We start from the raw sequence: 19,865 nt of genomic DNA on the forward strand, positions 1-19,865 counted from the left end.
CATGTATTAGTATGGGTGATCCAACGATTTTTGCTAACCCGGGGTGTTGTCGGTCACATCAAACGGATTTTTTTATTCTTCAATTGTTTCTCTCGTCGAAATAAATCAAGTAATTAAATCATTTCAGAGGTAAAATTTATCGGATAATGTGTGATTATTAATTTTATTTCGACGAAAGAAAAAAAACCCTTTGACAAATCACCGACATCCGACACCGCGTTTTTTTATGAATTGTTTTTTTTTTATCGATCATGCAAGTGGAAATACAGTAACATCTCGTGACGACTTTAACAATATTTTTTTTCGCTCGTACGCAGAGAAATTATAATATTTCTCTGGTTTTAAATGCGGTATCGTCATAATTAAAAATATTGTTGTAATTCAAAACATCAACGATGATCTAATTTTAGCTCAATCTCGCTCTTTAGCTTGATTTTGATATTTAATTTCAATTTTAAAATTTAATTTTTATTTCGATATTTTGTACGCTACTGCTGGTTAAAAAGTTGGCCCAAAATCGTCGTTGGTTTAGTCCGTAAGAACCATTATTCGAACTCTATGTCAGATTCCCAATATACCCATCCACTCGTCTTGTGATCCCCATACTTTTGTCTCGAATTTTGACTTTTTAAACTTGCCAGAAAGATCAAACTCAATTTTAATAATTGCCAATCATCAATGCACATCGGAATGTCATCTGCGCGACCCAATGAATATCTCGTCTTTCGTACATGCTTAAATTCAAACAGTCGCGAATTTCGTCGAGACGAAAAATACCGAAATCGAAATGAGCATCCAGCAGGGTGTTTTGCAGCGATATGTAGCAACCCTTAATTTTAGAATCCCAGTGCATAGTATACAGAATGTAGGTAAATTACTGTTGATGTTATATTTAGAGACTCGGCAGTCAGGACGTACCACTTCGTTGTTGGATTTGAGAACCACGTATTATTCCAGAACTAGATCTGTCTGTGGTGAGGTTTTCCTCGTCTCGGCTGTTATTGCCGTCGGTTGAGTCTCGTTGAATATTTCATAAATGCACAATTCTGTACGTACAAGTCTGAAACCACACATCCTCCCCACCTGCTGCAACCTGAAATTTTGATTCAGACCGCATCCCAGCATCTGCGTCATTATTAATAAAAGGGGCCTGAAAACGAAGAGCAGACGCCGCTGAAATACATACGTATGCTACATTTGTACGTCTGTTTGATATGGTAATGGACGCCCGTACGATTTATGGCACTGCTGAGGAATTTACAGAGACATTCCTGTGGGAAAAATCGAATTTTCATAATATATTTATGTCAATGCTCGCGTACCAGTCGCGTTCCGATTTTCCATATATTATACATATGTACCTACAGATGTGATATATATTTACCCATGAGGTTAACCCTTTGGTTGACGAGGCATTTTGTAGGTTCCTTTATTAATTGCCACATTTAAAAATCTTAACGCACAATAAAAAATTCGGATGTGACCAACCCATTTTATTACTGGTAAATTATAAGTTATTAAATAAAAATAAATTAAAAGAAATGTGTCGTCGTCATGTGTTCGATCCCCACGCGGTCGAATTTTTTTCAAATACATTTTGAATATATTTAATTTTATATTTATATTTAATTGTTTAATATGAAAAAAGGTAAAAACTCCCTATGTATATATAAACAACATAAAACACCGATACAAAAATTAATTAAATAAATGAATTTTCAATAGGGCAGTAAATTCTCTGCCAAGCGGAAACATTAGCCAGCATTTTGGGTTAGTGGCAGCGTATATATTTATCACCACTGAGGTCAAAGGTTCGAGTCCTCGCCACTGCTGGTTAGATTTGGGGGTTTTGTGACTCCAAATCGATCGTTTCTCTATCAGAGTTTGCCAATTTTATCTGATCATTGCTGAAACGGTTCCTGAAAATTGGTATTAGATATAATCCTGTTGTCACAAAATCTGCCTGTGTATAATTTGTAATAATTATACACAGTAATCTGAAATCTATAGATATCTCTATAGACATCTCTATAATTTCGTATTTATTATATGTTTAAAATTAAATTTAATCCATAGATGTCTCTATGATTATTATTTCTGATTAATTGTTATATGCTATATATTCTGATTGTATATGTATGTATTACTGTATTTCTGATTTCTGATTGTTTATGTATTATGTATTTCGTTAACGTACACCCGTCGCATTGGAGCAAATCTGTAATGGCGAGTGTATATTGATTTGTAACAATAAAATAAAAATAAAATTAGTAGCGATCAGTATATATTTATAAGTTTTTTTTTTTGTTATTGTATTCCTATATATGTACGTTTTGGCAGTAGTTTGGCTGTGACGTGAATATGCATTGCGAGCAGTATGGCTCAATGGTAGCGTGTATGTTTAATATCTTAATAACCTTAAAATCTACTTTTTTGATTCATAAATATAAATTGTATATAATCTTATCAATTCTGATAACGACAGCCTTATCTTATCAATTTTCGTTGATAAAATGATTTTTATTTTACTATCGAATAGAAGTGATCAATAGGTCCTGTGGCGCAACGGATAACGCGTCTGACTACGGATCAGAAGATTCCAGGTTCGAATCCTGGCAGGATCGATTATTTTTTCGCAAAATTTACTACGACTTTTGCGCTTGTCATCCACTCTAATTCGGTCGATACCTCTTGAAGTACATACATACAGGTCTTAATATGTACATATTATTTTATTTGTATATATGTAAATTTATTGTACTTGCCGAAGTATTGTGGAAAGAATCAGATACTAAAATGGAAATATGCGGACCTCTCCACTAGAGCAGAGCATCGCAATGTGAATGACCACTGGGCACCACTTCGATCTAACACGTGCGAGTGAGATCGCGTGTGAGGGAGAAAACTGATGTTTTTGTCACCTATGTATGTACGGACTAGCTAGCGACTGCCGATGAAGTACATATGTATGTACGTAGCTGACAAACTCTACAATTCGTAAACAATGTGTGCCGCGAATATCAAGAGGTTGCGTAGCTCTGCTCTAGGGGGTCAAATGTCGCACGCGACTGTGAGACTGCTTCGATTTTAGTCAGTTTGAGGATAAGCCGTTACATTGGTACTACACTTTGAGAACCACTCTAAAATGAAAGCCAAGTAGAACGTTCGCGGTCAAATGACACATCAGACAACACCGCACAGTACACACGATGTTCGAGCTTTATTTGTCCCCCCCACCCCCAACCCTCCCATACTGTATATATGTACATATGTATCATAAACGTGTACAGAAACCCGAAAACAAAGCACCCCGCGCACGACGGCACATAAACGAAACGGGAAAATCATTAGGCGACATGCGAGACAGCAATAAAGCTCGCCGGTACAAATTGGTTAATTTTGCGTCATCCGCACGAGCGACGCCATCGGCGCTAAATGTACCACAAATTACTCACATATCATAAAACTCTTCAAAGATTGTGTACGACATGTACATACATATGTATATCCATCCCGTATATAAAATCAGTAGTCGCAAGACTTGTGTCGTCGCATCGATCCAAGGAAATATAAATTATTATATAGCGTAGAGATTAGGTTATTGGCGCTCGTCAGCCATTTTGTTTTACTAACGCTGATCACCTGATATCAACCAATAAGGTCTCGCGACCCATCGACCAATGATGTTTCTGTACCGAGAGTACACGCTGTGTATAAATATAAACGTGCTTCTTTCGGAGCTGGATCGTCGACGGAACAGCAATAAACTACCTCCATTAGCCAGCAGTATGGCTCAGTGGTAGCGTGTATGTTTAGCACTAAGTGATTATTTGGTTCGAGCCCGCTTTTTCATCATTGTTGAACCACTTCCTTAAAATTGGTAAAAAAATCTTCCTACCTGTTGTCACAAATCTTCTGTATTATGTATGTACAATTTGTAAAAATGTATGTACAAGTCTAAAATCCATAGATGTCTCAATGGATTAATTTTTTAATTAATTTTTAATTTCGTGTTCTTCAGCTTTTCAAAATATGTACAGTAATTTATGTAATTAAAAATGCGGAATTATTTGTAATTAATTGTCCAGTAAGGCTTATTAGCATGCGACGTTTAGTGATAGACATGTTCATAGTGATTGCATAAATACCGTAATTTTTGATACAAGTATTATCGAAATAAAAAAGAGCGATACCGTTATTACCCGTAATTTCGGTATTATTTTTTAAATAATTAATTTTTAGTAAAAAAAAACATTGCTTTCGATATCCCGAGCACCGCTTCCATGTTTATTAAAAAAAAATATGCCAAACCCAAACAATCAAATACAGGATATTCGGGTACAAAATTGTAAAGTAGGTACGTCCCAGGTATAAAGTATTATAATGCGTGTTTTTTTTAGTGAGTTAGTTTTTTTTTTTGCAATTTTGACTTAGGCTTATCAGATACCCAATCATCGCTCACTGGAGATGCAAACGAAGAGTCAAACGGCAGCTGGGGAATTAATTGTTGTAGAAAGACAAATTATATATTTTTTTCCATACACTAATTAGAAAATTAGGCCATGTAGTGTCATAATTTGAAACATTTTCTTATTTCAATTAAAATTGAAATGGTTTGCGAACTTGAGACACATTATAAGGGGGCCGCGATACCGAAAATGTTGCCGAATATTGTATTTAACGATATGTATCAGAAAACAGTAAAAATTAAAACAATTTTACAGACAAAGATATAATTGCGTATGTCGTTTTTGTGGTTTCTAGCTATGGAGATATCGTTTTCGACAAATTTGAAAAAATCGATATTTATTTTTTTATTACCAGTATTAACAAAGGCTTATATTTAGGTTAAATACCGATTTGCTTTTTCGACCTTTTCACTTTCGGTCCCGTGAGATAGACCCACAATATCCTTAGACTTTGTTTCAAAAAAATCGATCCTGCCAGGATTCGAACCTGGAATCTTCTGATCCGTAGTCAGACGCGTTATCCGTTGCGCCACAGGACCTACAATCCATCACAAATCGATTCTAAAATATATATTTCATATCACCTTATCAATTCTGATAAAATTATCTTATCTAATGAATTTATAATTGATAAGATGCCATTTATTTTACCAATTCATTAAATAAATCAGCAGGTCCTGTGGCGCAACGGATAACGCGTCTGACTACGGATCAGAAGATTCCAGGTTCGAATCCTGGCAGGATCGATACTTTTTTTGCAAAAAAAAATCAATTGATATTGTGCACTACCTCCACTGCAATACTATCGAAACAAATAATACTGACGGGCAAATTGAGTATAAAAAAATATTTTTTTGTATCCTTATATTATATAAATCTTCGCCGAGTATAGATATTTTGTCAACTGAGGCAAAAGGAAAAATTTGCACCCCTATCTAGTTTTTTTCCACTAAGTATAATATTAAGCAAAAATAGGATATTACACATCGTTTAATACTTAAGGGGGAGGGTCAAATCTTAAATTAATTTGGGGAGGGGGGGGGGGTGATAAGTGACTTAAATTTTAAAACAATTATAATATGTAAAACATGGTTAACAATTTTTAAGATTAGAATATCAAAAGTAAAACATTATCATTATTCAATATGCTTGAAAAAAAAATGTTTGAAAAACCTTGGTGTAGAATATGAGCTCAATGGGCCACTGTTCGGAGAAGAGTATCTTCAAAAGTCTTCACATGATTGTATTATACATATGTTCATAATAGATTTACATCTTCGTTTGTGATGAGTCAGGGTTTCCCAAATTAATCATCACAAATAATGTATATTCAGTCTAAACTAAAATTTAAAAAAATAGTTTTTAGAGCTTTAATAAAAAAATAGCTAATACATAACTAGAAGGCCTGAAAAAACTTTTTAAAGCTTTCTTGTATTTTATCTACGAAAATGAAATAGATAAATTTACGAACTTCAAATGTACTATTTTCAACCTGCTGAATTATTCAGCGCCATTTCCATCGTTCTTACCCGCCCTGATATAAATATTAATATATAATTAACCCACTTATGACGCGTTGTATTGGTTCAGCAAATAGGCTTATGAATTGTAAAAAAAATAGAAAATGTAAGAGGGCGTTATATTTATTCTGTAGGTATCATATTTTTATTCAATTTCGTTATTTTTCTTTTAGCTTTTTTCCGTTTGCTTGTGGAAGGAATATAGCTAGGGTTGTCAGGCGTCCCGATTAATCGGGATTGTCACCAGTTATAAGTCTCGTATCCCAGTGTCCCGAACAAACCTCTCGGGACGCCCAAATGTCTCGGTTTACTACTTTTTAACTTACTACTATTTGTCTCTGTGTTATACTTTCTGGAAAACTGTTCGTAGAAGGGAGACGAAAAATGTGTATCAGGAATCAATCAATTTATTTTGAATCGATAATTTTCTCACACTCAAAATGTTTCATCACACGCAGACGCGGAATAGACACCGTCAGAACAGAAAGACTAAAATATTTCTGTGATTTTGCCAATATTGAATATAAAAATCTAGTCTCAAATTCAAAAACTTGGTGGCTATCATTATTACCTGCAATAGAACGCACTCTAAAGCTATTTGAAGCTTTAAAAGCTTTTTTCTTAACTGAAGAAAAAGCACCAAAAACCGTATTAGATTTTTTTTCTAATCCTCTCAGTGAAGTATATACATATTTGGTTTCTTCATTGTAATTGAGGCACTTTTCATTTACATATATTAAAAATAGAAAGGAAAAAAAATCAATTATAGATATTCGAAATATTATCACTTCGACTGAAAATATATCTATAGAAAAGTCAAAGATCTGATTTTGTTTTTGGGGGGGGGGGGGGAGGGTTTGACTTGTATGAAATCTGACAACCATAGAAGTATAATGCATAGAATCGCTCTCAGCCTCCAAAAATGTTGCTAAAAAAACTCTGCGCGGCAGAGTTTGTTCGTTGTTTGCTCATTTTTTGCTAAACTTCGTCTCTGTCTCTCTTGTTTCTCTTCTGACTTTCCGTCTCTCTCTTCGATGGCTCGTTTTTAGACGGTACTTTTGTTAACAATGACCATTCTATGCATTCTACTTCTATGCTGACAACCCTAAATATAGCACGATATAAGAATTTTGACTGTGGATTTGAAAGAAAAATTCCACGTTGGAAAGTATTTATACATATACATATATTTATTTGTTCATTTAACAACAGATTTCTGGAAATTTTAAATTTTAGACAGAAGCTTTTAAATAAAAATTTTAGTATATGTATGTGATTTACTACGAACCGAAAACAAATCAATGATCGATTGAGGCTCGTTTACACCGGCCTCCAATTCCGGTACACGTCCGGGGCTTTTATGTATGTACATCGCCCTAATGGACTTGGTCGATTGCTCACACGGACCACTTCATCTTCGTGAAAACCCCAAAAGGGCGATTTTATTTTTTTTTCTTGAGAAAATCGCGTCTAAACGCATTAACGCGCGGCCACCCGATACCCATTCGAGACCCGTCAATAATAATAACACTGGAGTTTGTTCTCCGCTCGTTCAAGTTTCGAGACCCTACCCTCCCACCCACCCACCCCCTGCTCGGTTTTGCTCGGTTCGATCGATGTCGTGAAAAATTTTACACGTAACTATCCCGCTCAGGTATGCGCATACGAACCCTTAACTTCAGTTTCGGAACAGTTAATAGGTTAAATGTCGGCGAAACTTATCGGTACCTCGACACTGTGTGTTACAAGTCTACTAACCGTAACCGTGAGATACTCGTGTTTAAGGTTTAACGTGTCGTTCAATATATTGTGTGACGCATAGTGGAACGTACGTACATATGTATGTACTCTGGAAATAAAGTCTGGTAGTCAAATTGAAACTGGAGATATTTATGTCTATTTATGCGCTAGTGGATTTGTGGGGGTAGCGGTGCAGGGCGTGTGATATGTAGCAATGCGTGTTCGCCTTAAGCACTTTAAAATTTTTATAAAAGCTAGATAAGAATCTATTACCCAAATATTTTAATAATCACATAGTTAGGAATAGATATAGACATAATTATAAAACTAGAAATAGGAATAAATTAATTATGGGCAGAGTTAAGAAAGCAAAAACTGCAGGAGGTGTTTTCCACATAGGTGTTCAAATATATAATACCCTTCCCGAAAGCATTAGAGGTGCTAGTAACATTGGTGCTTTCTTGAGGGGTGTTTAGTTTAAAATTGTTAATTGTTAAATAATTCATTATCAATTTGCTATTTAATTAATAAAGGCATACATGCTATGGGATAATCTAATATATAATTTGGAAAGAGACTTTGTATATATGTATGTATGTATGTAACCTTCGTTCGTTGGGTCGTAGACGACACGATCGATTATTTTTACTTTATCTATGTACGTAGTAACAATAGATGAAGTTTTATGATCATGCGAAAATTCGAATTCGAGATTTTGACTGATTCGAACTCAGAATCGATTACTGATCACGTTTTCATGATCTAGAAAAAATGTGTGTGTCTGTGTATTTTGGGGATTTTTTGAACACTGTTAGTCCTATCGAACGGAAACTTAGTATCAGTTACTGAAATTCTTATCGACATGACGTAAATTTTTTTCAAATTTTTAAGTTGACCGGAAATGGTACCTCCCCTTATATGTAGGTGTCCTCTTTTTTTTAAGTTTTTGAATTCAATTATCTCCCAAACCGCCAACTAAATCGGATTAATTTTTCTTTACATGTAATAGAATTAATAATCTTATATTTTTTAAATATTTTTATCTGAACCGGAAGTAGTAGTTTTACTCTAGAGAATCGAGGTTTTTTATGTATTTCTCAGAATCCTTTTGGTTTATTGAACTGAAATTTCATATCTAGAAGCTTAAGTGTAATAGCAAGTTATGGATAAAATTTAGTAACCATCCCTCAACCGGAAGTGGCAGTTTACTCTTGTTCGATTTTTCTTCCACTATTTTTTTCGACATGTGTGATCTTCACAAAAAAATTCAAGTATAATTCTTGTTTTTTTCGATTCATAGGCGCCGATTCAATTTTTTTCGATTCAAAGGATTTGAAGTCCCCGGGGGTGAAAGCGCCGAGGGCGAAGCCGCCTTCGCGCCGGGGGCGCAATCGCCGGATTCTGGTATACATATAATTTCGAAAGAGACAGTATATATTTTTGTTTGTTCGTGACAGTTAATTTAATAAAAAAAACAAATGAGTATTCAAATAAATTTATATAAAATAAAACTATTCAAATAAATTTAATAAAATTTAGTATTAGATTATTCATGTTTAAGCGGTTTAACGAAGCCGGGTAAAACCACTAGTACAATATATTTTACACGCCGGAATTGGTCTATATGCATATACATATGTATGTAGTTTTGTATATATGTATTTTTTTTATTTATTACATTTTATACCAGGAAGGCGTTACAGGTAAACCCCAATGCGCCTTCCTGGCCAATTACAATACAGTATTATTATTTATTATACAAGTCGCTGGATTACGAGACACTGAATTAAACTCGCAATTTAACGAGACATCTATGAATTGTACATAAATTTTATTGTATATTAAACATACTCAAATAGTGGTGACATAGTAGGTAGGAAGGATTTTAGCCAATTTTTAATCGGGAACCGTTTCAACAATGAAATCAGAGAAAATTGGCAAACTCTGATAGGAAACGATCGACCTGGAGTCACAAATATCCAGGTCTGATCAGCAGCACTACAGATATACTAATAAAATTATTTTCAATCGAGGTCAGCTCATGGGATCGAACCCGGCGCCTCTCGGTGTTAGGCAGAAACTTAACGACCGAGCTATGCCGCTGGCTAATGTAATAAAATAAATAATGTAAAATAAAATATACTAATTAAAATTGTAATCAGACTATGGATAGGGATGTAATCAGTTATAAATATATAACATACATATCTAATCACAGATAATATGCTATTTATGTGCTACATGGTAATTATTTCATTTTTTTGTCTGGATTTAACTTCTGGTTAATATTGTATAATATATGTACATATGTATATATGTACATACATACATATGTATGTACATACACACACACATATAATACATACAGCGTGAGTTAGCACCGCAATACTTTCCATTTGGACCGTTTGTTCCCCAGGTGGTGGGACAGTTACGCCCAGCATCCCCTTCAATTATGGAACAGTACCTGATGGGTAGCATCCCTCCCCAATTCCACCCCCTCTCCTTCCCGAATCCGGGATACGATAATGCTCCAGTGTAATCGCGTCATTTGCCTATCGCCATGCTTTTTGCCAGTTGTTTCTTTTTTTTTTGTTACCTGTGCCAAGACTCTTCGGGTATTTATGCGATCGTATCTTACAGGAAAATACGGCAGCTCGGAGGCTACTCTTTTACGATGTTTGTCTCTTTATTGTATAGGGGTGATCCATATATCAAAGAGCGAGTGTATGAGTGTACGAGTTATTATATGTATGTATGTACATATGTATTTTTATATTAAAAAAACTCGTACATACATATGTAGAAACGGCGTACAAAGATGATACAATATATAGATATTTCGGGTCTACGTGACGAGACAGAATGTTAAATTACAGAAAACACAAATATCGGAAGGCAAAGATCGAAAATCGAAAGATCTTAAGTCGAAAGATCAAAAAAAAATGGTGCATGGTAAACGGTACATACTCACTTAATTTGCGCGAGCAGGATACAACAGGAACAAGAGGAACATGCTTTTCCTCCCGTATTCTGCGCGCGCACATTAATACGGGAGGAAAAGCCTGTTCCTCTTGTTCCTGTTGTATCCTGCTCGCGCAAATTAAGTGAGTATGTACGTGAGTGTGTACCGTTTACCATGCACCATTTTTTTTTTATCTTTCGACTTAAAATCTTTCGATTTTCGATCTTTGCCTTCCGATATTTGCGTTTTCTGTAATTTAACATTCTGTCTCGTCACGGAGACCGAGATATTTCATATGTACATATATTTACAAAGATGTTTTCTTTAGGGGTTTGTTTTTCGAATTGGCAACACTTTTTCCAGCAATAGCCAATTTTACAGCTGACAGCTGATTTGTACTTAGTTTGGTTTTCCATTTTACCATAGACTTACGCCAGAAAACAACGCTTGCAAATTGTGCAAATTTATTTTGAAAATCGTGGTTCAGTTCGCGAGACTTCGCAAGACATGAATTGGTCTCCAAAATCATGTGATTTGACACCTTTGGATTATTTTGTGCTGGGATATGTGAAGTCGCTAATATACGCCGATAAACCAGAGACGATGGACGACATGGAAGCCTTCGCCGCGTTATTGCCGTTGAAAATTGGACTTGCGTTTTATTCGAACCAATCGCAGCGCCCATTTGCTCGATATCTAATAAAGCTAATAACATGGCCATTACTACGATTGTATGTGTTTATTTCATTTCATGCCAGTAGCATATGTATCAGGGGTGGTTGGGTTTATGCTAAGTACTGAGAGGCGCCGGGTTTGATCCCATGAGCTGACTTCGATTGAAAGGAATTTATTCCGAGTATAATCTTTAATGCTGCTGGTCAGACTTGAATATTTGGGACACAAAATCGATCGTTTCCCATTAAAGTTTGCCAATTTATTTGACTTCCTTGTTGAAACGTTTCCTCCATCAAATTGTCAAAAAACATCCTAGCCACGATGTCACCACTATTTGAATATGATTTATGTACAAGTTTAAATTCATAAATGTCTCGTTGATTTAGATTTTTTCAGCGATTTATGTAATAAAAAAATGCTGCAATGTTTGTTCGGGGTTTTACCTTTTAAGCTTTCCTGGTATATATTTATCTCTAAAATAATCTATTATTTATTTATTTATATATATTATCTTAGCTATCAAGCAAAATTTACTCAATTATAATTATACATTTACTTAATTATAAGTAAATTTATAATTAACTTATATGTACTGTCCGTCACAGAGGTGTCTCTTTGCACCTCGCAAGAATGCATTCATGGTCTTAGCAGACCTGATGCACTCAGGGAGGGCATTATACATGAGCACACCCCTGTGAAAAACACCCCTAGCTGTCTTATTTTTTCTTACTCTACTTACAACTAGTTTGTCCTTATTTCTAGTATAAATCTCAACTAAAAAGATTGTTTGTCTCTATTCCTTATTTTATAATCATCAAAGTACTTAGGCAATAACTTATGATCTAACTTATAAACAAAAGACAATGTACTAATATTTAGGAAGAAAAAATATATATGTATATAAGAGATAATAAGAGCCTATAATGCAAATTTTATAAGATATACTGTAAAAATGGTGTTATTGGCGTTTAAACAATTAAAATCTGACCAAACGAATGGGAAGCGGAAAGTCGAACAAACAAGTCTACTGGCTATTGACAGTGGGTGAGCTGTCACCTCCAAATTTTTTTGATTTTTAAACGTGTTTATTACGATTATATATTACCATCGACTTAGCGGACCCTATAGAAATCTCCAAAATGGCAAAGTTTCAATGCAATGGGAAGAATGTAGGAAGTTTGTCAGACCAATTGGCGAAGTGAAACTAATAACCAGTAGCGTGGTCTGGTGGTGAATGTTGAATTATCTCGTACTTTATGTTACGAGTTCGATTCCCGCTAAGTCTCGCTATTGGCCAGACCTTGATTTGTCAAGGTCGATCGTTTCTTATCAGAATTTGCCAATTTTTCTGATTTTAATTGAAACGATTCCTGTAAAATTGGCGTTTCCTTCCCAATTTTCTGTTGCGAACCTTTAGCTATTGTTATATCTTAGGTTTCGCCATATTGCTCACCATAGATGTCTCTGTGGTTGTTTATCGAATATAAAATTCGTATTGTTACATGAAAGTTATTCATCGTTATTTATCGTATTAATACGATATTTGTAATATCTGACTATAGATGTCAGATATTGATTAGATTTACATGTATCTATGTAATAATTATGTGGACCAGGAAGGCGCATTTGGGGTTTACCTGTTAAGTCTTCCTGGTATATATGTATGTAAAAATAAATAAAAGACTTGTAAAAAAATACAGTATACAAGATGTGTATGAGAAACCGTCCATGTTAAAAATAACATCTTAATTCAAAATGTGTTATTTGAAACAGTTTATATGTATATAAAAAAAATTAGAACCGAGCGATAAATTCGGTCGGTTTTATTAAACGTCTGAAATTATTCATTCAAACCGTCTACATAAATGGCGTTTTTTTCCCCCAGTAAAAAGTAAATTTCAAACACGAAACGTCTCGAGACGCACAATGTGCATGCGATGCAATTTGAAAACTGTGACGTTAGATTATATCTGATCGATCACGATTTTCACTCGGGGGGGTTTCGGAATGCGGAGGGTTGGATAGTGGGTGAGGTGGGGTGGGGTTGTTTGGCTTATTCGAGCCTGTGCCTATGATGTGAATAATAACATTGTGGCTTATGAAAGTGCTCGTTTTTATTGTGCTCTATCACGCGAACTGTTCCTACATACTATACATATCTATGATATAATATATGTCTCGATTATTACATTTAGCCGTGTCATTGGAACTCTCGTGCGAATATTTTATTTTGTTTCTTCGAACATGTACATAATATATACATTAATATACATAAGCATTTATACAAACATCCACAGTGACATCTATGGAGAGACTATTGCAGTATTTTTATAATCAAATTGGCGAACCTCAAGACGCTGAATAACTTGGCATTAGCAAGAGAGATATGCTATTTTTTTTATTACTAGCCTCTTATTAGCTCGCTTTCGATTTTTCGTCTGACAAAATTTGGGTTCTTATCCACACTCTTCCGATCGTTTTCAAACCATTTTTGCCATTATACTCGGTTTGGTCATCAATATATGTGGAAATCAAGTCCGCCATTACGATGGTGAAAAATAATCGTAATAGACACGTTTGAAAATACTTCATTATCGTTCTCGGTGACGTCTATTATCCACATTGCCATATTTAGACACAGTCTTCCGATCGTTTTTTTCCCTTTTCGCCACCCTCTCGCTATTTCAGATTTTAATTGTTTAACCGCTTAGACGTCCAGCCGACGCGCTGAGCGTGTAATAGATACGGCTGTTTGCGCCTTAAGGCGCTTTGGGCAGCTAAGCGGTTAAACGCCTACAACTTTTTCTTTTTTCACTCTATATTTTATAAAATTTGCATTATAGGCTCTCTTTATCTCTCTTATATATTTTTACTTCACAGGTTATATAATTATTGTCAAAATGAATGTTAAATAGCGTGGTGTTTCGGCCAAAAGTCGAATGACGTTTATATCTGTCATTTCTATGCGCGTGCCGACAGATCCGCCGAAATGACAGATCCTAATCAGGTTACTTCATACAGGTGTACATATAATTAGTTATATTAAATTAAATATCATCAAGTACGATGGTCTTTTTGAACAGTACGGTTTTTTTTAGTTATAATTACAATAACTGTTTCAATTAAAATCAGAATTGGCAAATTCGGATATAAATGAAAATAAAATAAATAAACAAATAATTTTTGTATATAAATTTTGATATTCAGTATAAAAAATCGGATGTGACCAACCTTCAACTTTATCTATGTATTTGAGGAATATTAGAAGGATAAAAAACAAAATGTGATAATCACATACATATGTACACGTTCACACATACCGGCTATGAGAGCACTTTCAAAACTTATACAAGACAAAAGTTCAACTTCCGGTAGTCGGATTTTTTTTTTAAATTATCACTTAATATCACTATAAATATTATACAAAATAAATATCAAGAGGATAAAAATAATTTAAAAGGTCGAAATAAAATAATGAAATACTATTTTAAAAAAAATTAGTACTAGTAAAATTAGTAATTCTGACCAAAACCTTATTCAACTCTAAGTTAGTACATAAAGAATACAAATATCAATTTTCAGCTTAATACGTTAAGAGGGCTGTACACCCAAAACCTTAATTTTGTTGCCGTTCCTTTCTTCGATATATATGTACATATATTGAGTGAATGTATATATTGAGTGAATACGACAATATATATCAATATATATGTATATATATATATATATATATATATATATATATATATATATATATATATATATATATATATATATATATATATATATATATATATATATATTGAGTGAATGCTACAGTTGCGCTTCGACCAGATAAAACGTATTTTAAATTGACAAAATCGAGGTTTCGTATTCTCCAAATTAAAAAAAAATTTCATCATCGGTATGAGAAATATATTTTATGTGCAACTATGCGCGTATTTTTTTTTAAATCGACCGTTAAATAAGCACGCTGGACTCTTTTCGTTGGTGTAAAAAAGAGGCGATTTTATTGATATTTGGCGGCTCCTAGCTCCTATAAAAAATAACTAATCAAAAAAATAAAACCATAGATGCAACCCAATGGTGGGATATCCATAGCATATTAAAAAATAATTTCTCTAGTGCCGTAATTGAGGAAGGGAGAAGTCTAATACGTTTGTATGGAAAAGGCGCTGGTGTCCAGCCCTCTTAAGGGGTGTTGAAAGAATCGTGGTCACAACATTTTTGACTTTTCTCAGAGAATAAAATCCCACTTGCGGTTTGATAAATTTAGTGATTTTTTATATTTTCATTACATTGATACTGCCACTTCTGGTTGGCGGATGTTACCGAATTTTATACGTAACTTTTAGATATAAAATTTCAGCTCAACAAACCAAAGGGTTTCTGAGAAAAACATAAAAAACCTCACTTCTCTAGAGTAAAAGTACTACTTCCGGTTTAGGAAAAAATATTGGGGTATAAGTTCTTTTTAGTGAATTACATTTAAAAGTGTAAAATCAGTTCCTTGAATTTAATTTAAATTCTAATTTGTTGAAATTTCATTAAATTCATATATTATTTTTTAATTAAATTCATGTATTATTCATATTTCTTTTTATTTTAATTAAATTTAAATCACGTAATTCCTTTCTATTACCAGTTGACTTTAAACGGGCAAAATACTAGAAGATATGTTCATATATGTACATATATTTTTGTATGTATGTGTAATTGAGTATGCAATTTGCTTTTTCGAAAAATTCCATCCCACTTCGTATATCAGATTATTTTCAAAATCATAAAAAAATCCACATTTTTGTTGCTTTCGCCGAAGCACGTTCGTTATTTATGACGCTGGCTTCAAATAAGATTGTCTTACGTGTCAATTTGCGGAATGGTTCACCATCTCTGGCGTTGATATATGGATTATAAAGACTCTCCCTCATATTTACAGTGCTCAAGATAATATATGTATGTATATTAGGTGCATGGGAGTAGAACAAAAGAAATACGCATTAATTCGATGTGAAAATGTAATTTAATTTTTTTCTTTAATATAAATGTAAATTAGTTTGTTTGCATTAGAATGTAAAGCTAGCACGTTTTGAATATTGTATTTTATTTAAATTTTATATGCTATGAAAAATCCATTAAATTTTGCGGTACTCAAATACTCAAATAGTTGGGATGTTTGAATCGTTCGACATTTTTGAACGACCGAAGATTATTTCGGCTATGGTACATGGTGCAAGCGGATAGCACGCGAAACATTCGACTTAATACGAGCTACCCACTTGACTTAATTATAAAACAGCGATTCATTCGTAACATATAAGAAGGATTTTTATTAGTGTTAAATAATAATAATAACTTTTATTCCAGACAATACGGAGAATAGTGCAATCTCCAACGCCCATATAAATAATATTAGGGATACCGAAAAGTAATCAAAAAATCAATCAATCTTCAACGATAATTCCTCTTTGGTTTCACGAGGATCTGATTCCACCATTGACGTCAGGATATCATCATCTAATTTTTGAGCTCTTCTTTTCGTGCAATCTCCTTGATGTCCCTATTCCTATTTTTAAATTCTTTATACCACTGATGACTAGCCACCAGACCCAGAAGGTGCCGCGTATTGTTCAAAGGTTGTAAATGCATTGTTAAAGGTTTGACGAACCTTTTTTTACAAAGGATTTACAAAATGGAACAATGGATAGCACTGTGACTATCCTACCTCTACTGATGACACTTCTTAAGTTTTAGAATAGCCCCCAAGTATCGTTGATTGTTTTCACTGCTTCGTTTGCTTTCATTACTTGGTCTAACATAAACAGCATAAAATGACGCAAGTGCCCTTCCTCTATTATTGGTCTCAAAACCATTCCTCAGGTAGAAATTCTTCTTTTTTAACAGAAACAATAACTTCAACATAATAACAAAAATAAAGTGTTTTCTGGACCGTATCTCAACACAAACTGACTGAAAGAGCTCGTTGAAAAGTTTTGATTACTTTTCGGTCCCCCTAATATATCTAATATATAATTTCGAAAGAGACTTTGTATATATGCATATATGTAACATTGATTGGTTGGTTGGAAACAACACATTCGATTTTTTTTTTTTCGATTCAAAGAATTCGAAGGCCCAGGGGGGACGCTGGGGGCGAAGGCGCCGCCGCATTCTGGTATACATATAATTTCGAAAGAGACTTACGTATATATGTTTGTTTGTTCGTGACACTCAATTTAATAAAAAAAACACATGAACATTCAAATAAATTCATATAAAATAAAACTTTTCAAATAAATTTAATAAAATGTTTACTATCAGCTTAGTCATCTTTAAGCGGTTTATATTACAAATACCGAGCGAAGCCGGGTAAAACCACTAGTACCTAATAAATACAATATTATTGAAAAATAATAAAAAAAAAAACATAAATAAATATATAAATAATAATAATTAATTAATTAATCAATTTAATGTATATTTAAGGTGGTCGGTATTTCCATCGATCAAACATACAGTGAAGAATGCAAATGAGAAGATGTAGCAGCAAGAAGACAATTAGACGATAAAAATATACAATGACGTAGAGAGGCCGCTCTCATCCTGAGAATGGCCTCAGAGTGAGGCACATGCCCTTCCACAAACATTTGCGACGCGCTGCAGCCCCTAGGTAGCCTGAATAGAGCACGGTAGCAGTTGTTATATCGTACCTTTATCTTCCTCATCGTCTCCCGCTTGTATCAGGTCCACAGTTCTCCAGTATAGAGGCTAGTACAAAAGGACATAAATAATTGTTTCTTAACCTCTACACTGGAGTGGTAAAACCGTCTTGCCAGCATATTTGCCCTTACACAAATAGCTCTTTCGATGTCACGGTCATAAGCATTTCTTCGTTTTCTTTATAAGAAAGAGTATGGGTACTACCCATATCTCTATCCTACTCCTTTCCTTTTGGGCATGCTTGGGTATAATTCCCTTGAACTTCGGAGAAACTTCTCGTTAATTCGTTTCGTTCTCCAGCTATTGCGTGGTAATACGTCATGCCCGTTGTTGCTGGAACAGTTGGGACTTTATGTCCCTAATAATTATGTGCGTGGTAGACATCATCATTTGAAGGTTGTACCTGCTGCTCGCACACTTCTTTTTCGAATGGCTCCTATTCCAAGAGCTATTCGACTTCTTAATGAAATCGTTGCTGCCGTCCCTGAATGTGATATTTTCCACCTTGGGGAGCGTAGATTATCGGATGTTATTTTAACATATTTATCTGGTAACCTGCGCTCATCATTACTTTCTTAATTTGAATGTGATGAATGAGTGGAATCTTAATCTACTCTCTTCAATTTGGGCCTCGCTGTGATTTTATTTTTTATTCATATTTTGTTGATTTATTTTACTTTTTCTTTCTCCTTTGTACATTTTATGTACTATTTTATTTGTATTAATATTTTCCTTTTGTTACTTTTTATTATCTTTTAATTCTGCTTTCTAATTTTTCTGTTTTTTTACTTGTATTATCTTTGTTAAATGTAGGCCATTTTGGCGCATTAGGTTCTTCCTGTAATGCCACAATGGTCCAAAACTATTAATAAATAAATAAATCAGAGAGATCCTCCGTCAGCAGGTGTCCCAGGAACTTCCCTAACGGTTTAAGATTACGTCCATCTAAAATAATGTTGAGGACGAAACGAGGACCTCGACCGTATCGGAAAATCAATACCATGGATTTACTCGTATTATACTGCATATTATGTTCTGCAGCATAACGCGAGCAAACTTCCAGGAGGCGATTCAGAGCTGACGGAGAAGGCGCCAAGATCACCATGTCATCTGCATAGCTGATGTGGTTACTGCATTTTCCTCCAATGTGGCAACCAACTCCAATTTGTTGAAGGCGATAGGAAAGTTCATCCATGTACAAGTTGAGTAAGCCAGGAGACATCGACCCACCCTGTCTAAACCCGCACTTCAAAGAAGCGGGATCAGAGTAGGGATTCCCCCAGCGTACATGGTTGAACTGATTCCGTTGCGAGGATGCCAAAAAAAGAACTCACGATTTGATTTGGTTTGGACCAAAGTAGATCATGATTCACTCGATCGAAGACCTTGGATAAGTCTAGAAAACAGGCATCTGCAGAAGTAAAGAAATCTTCAATTTTAGCAAAATTTTTACGTACACCTGCGAACATCACCTGGAAAATTTGATGGAATGCCTTGTGTGTTCATGTTCGTCGGTGCGCGCCTTGCGTGTCCGTGTTCGTTCGTGCGCACCTAATTTGGAACCGTCTTTACATAACATATATATATTTTTAAATATATCTTCATATTTAGACACCGATTGTCTAGCTTTCACGCAGATTAAAAACGTTAAAGTTTGAGAAGCAGCGCGTCGAACCATTACGTAATGACCGTCGTACACGCTACGTATGTAAGATTTTCTCCACGTAAAAATACGCTCGTTTCACATCGCGTTCCTTATAATAATACTTTTGGCGTTTG

The 19,865-nt window shown here is 34.5% G+C and overlaps 1 protein-coding gene and 1 non-coding gene across 3 annotated transcripts in view; one reads left to right on the top strand and one right to left on the bottom strand.

Annotated features, from left to right (window-relative positions):
- The window catches only part of Syn2 (Syntrophin-like 2), a 141,041-nt gene that overhangs the window by 18,043 nt on the left and 103,133 nt on the right, over window positions 1-19,865 (top strand). The gene's annotated exons all lie outside the window — the stretch shown is intronic.
- TRNAR-ACG (transfer RNA arginine (anticodon ACG)) lies at window positions 4,936-5,008 on the bottom strand. The gene has a single exon. It is a non-coding gene; the product is annotated as a tRNA-Arg (tRNA).

The sequence above is a fragment of the Arctopsyche grandis genome, chromosome 7 (genome assembly GCF_051622035.1).
Source record: "Arctopsyche grandis isolate Sample6627 chromosome 7, ASM5162203v2, whole genome shotgun sequence".
Taxonomy (NCBI): Eukaryota; Metazoa; Arthropoda; class Insecta; order Trichoptera; family Hydropsychidae; genus Arctopsyche; species Arctopsyche grandis.